This window comes from Phascolarctos cinereus, unplaced genomic scaffold (genome assembly GCF_003287225.1).
Source record: "Phascolarctos cinereus isolate Bilbo 61053 unplaced genomic scaffold, phaCin_HiC Scaffold_7;HRSCAF=346, whole genome shotgun sequence".
NCBI lineage: Eukaryota > Metazoa > Chordata > Mammalia > Diprotodontia > Phascolarctidae > Phascolarctos > Phascolarctos cinereus.
Window position 1 is genome coordinate 26878082 of NW_027556180.1, and position 2502 is coordinate 26880583.

Below are 2502 nucleotides of genomic sequence, written 5' to 3' on the forward strand. Positions count from 1 at the left end.
GGGGACACACACACACACACACACACACACACACACACACAAAACTAAAGCAAACCCTGTTCTCAAGGAGCTGACAGTGTGATGGAAATAGGAAGTGAGGACTGAGTTGATGGGGGACAGAAGATAATATTCAAACATCTATGTTCATATATGTGTACACACATATATGGATAGATGACTATATATACACATATATTCATACTACATATGTTATATGTAGATACACATCTATATGCACACACATACTAAAAACCATATTGTTTGTGCTATGTATATGTTGATATATGCATACATACATGTACACATAGATGCATAACACATCTATTTTATGCATGTATACAACATATATACACATATATGTGCACATCCATATGTTTGTGTGTATACACATATGTGTATACATATAAATAAATTGTTGATAATCTTAGAGATTCAATATTAGCATTAAATGGAATAAAAGAGAGAGAATAAGGGCACTGTGAATCCTTCCCAAGGAAATGAATAGTTCATTTTCACAATAATTCAGACCTGTCCTTGTGAGCTCTTGAGCTACGACTTACAACATGGTCTCTTTGAGACTCTTTAGACTCTGGGTTTCTGAATTTCTCTTCTCTCACTTCCAACATTAACCTTTGGAGCTCTGAAATTCGAGATCAAGTGGCCATTGGTATTAGTGAGATTGTCCTCTGCTATGTAATAACAATGACTGTAGCATATGCAACTGAATCTGAGAGATATACCTAGAGGATAATAGATTCCCCAAAGGAAAGGCATCATCAAGAGTCTACAAGGGGACTCACCCTGAATTTCCCCAAGAAGCCACATTTTAAAAGGAATTCATAAAGACTGACAAAAGAAGAAGAAAACCTTGTCCATTCATCTTCTATCAGTTTGATCCCACTCCCATCAGGGTCCTTTTGTGTGTAAAGGGAGAATGGGCCACTGATATGGAGGTATGTTTCTAGAACTTTGTTAAAATTGCTCAGTTAAAACCCTTTCTAAAAACAAATAAATTCTGGCAGATAATCAGTGAAATATACACCTACCTGCTGGGGGTGCATGAATGACAGTTCCAGAATCCTCAACAATGAATGTCACCCCTGGAACCCTGAGGGGAAATAGAAGTGATTGTCCTGTGGGAAACCAATTTACCAATGCTCTTGGGAATTGGGAAAGTTGTATATATGTTGTGGAGGGAGGACAGTCCATATGTAAATAAAAGCACTCATTTAAAATATGAAGAGCTTTGTGTCTTTTTCCTCAAAAAAAGAATGACACAACTACCACAGATTTTAAAGATACTTTTACTACATAGTTTACGCCTATTTCTTTGAGATTACATTTTACATATAAAGTTCCACATCGTACAATTTTAAAGTGATCTGTTTGGTAATGCATAACATTTTTAAAAGTTTAGAGGGTTTTTTTAATGTATAGTGTATGAGGTAAAATTGAAATTAAATTAAAATTTTTTTCTCCTCTGCAGTAATTTGCAAATAAGGAAGAACTTTGTTTTTTTGCAGTTGCTGATGTTGACAACAATCCACAAATGTATGGCCATATTTCCAGCTATAAAATTAATTCAAAATATCTCAAGTATTTAGTCTCTTGATATTCCTTAGGATAAACAAGATTTTGACCTCAGACACTTACCTGTTCCATTTGTTCTTTTGTTCTCTTCCTTTAACCTAGGCCAATTCCTTCTCCACTCCCTTCAAATCATTTTCCGACACTTGCCTACAATAACTTCCACACAATTCTTCCCAACTTTGCCAGACACTTCGGATACTTTTCCTGTCTTGGATTCACAAACTTTGCACGTTTCTATGCAGGCAGTGAATGAGAGAGAGAGAGAGAGAGAGAGAGAGAGAGAGAGAGAGAGAGAGAGAGAAATTGTTGTTCTCATCCATATAACTCTCTCATCTCATAAAAAGTTATCCCAAATGACAATAAATAAATAAAAACAACACAAACAACAACAAAAAACAAAACAAAAACAAAACAAACAAACAGAAACCTTTTCAGTACCTCGCCCAGTGCTGCCATCACCTCCCTTCCATCAAGGTAGCGGGCCGCCCTTCTCCTTTGTCTTACTTCCCTCTGTCTGTCCCAGGATCTGATTGGGCAGGGACTTCAGAGCCTGTGTAGCCCCACCCCTATCTGACCCGGAAGACATATACCAGGTGATGTAGAGATGTTGGTCTAACTTCCCCTTGCAGACTGCCCTCTGGCGGAGGAGCCTGGAGTCTCAGTGCGCCACCGGCCACGTGCTTCAGTTCAGGGCTAAGTCTGATAAGTGTTAAGAATGCCTTCCCCAGACGCGGAGGGAGAATCTGCCTCTCTCTAGTTTCTAACGGATGCCCCAAGTTTTGTCCTGTCGAGTCAAGCAGAGGAAGGTGACATCTTGTTTCTGGTGTTAGCCAGTTAAATGCCTGACTGCTTCCTGGGCCTTTGTGGGCGGTCTCCAGGCTGACTGCCAGTCCCTTTCACCACCCCTTCCCT

At 39.1% G+C, this 2502-nt stretch overlaps 1 long non-coding RNA gene across 1 annotated transcript; it reads right to left on the reverse strand.

Annotated features, from left to right (window-relative positions):
- Positions 1-1045: 1045 nt before the first annotated feature.
- Positions 1046-2194, reverse strand: LOC110210196 (uncharacterized). Its single transcript, XR_002325052.2, has 3 exons — positions 2029-2194; positions 1654-1824; positions 1046-1108 (listed from the first exon to the last, which is right to left on the reverse strand). It is a non-coding gene; the product is annotated as an uncharacterized LOC110210196 (long non-coding RNA).
- Positions 2195-2502: the final 308 nt, after the last annotated feature.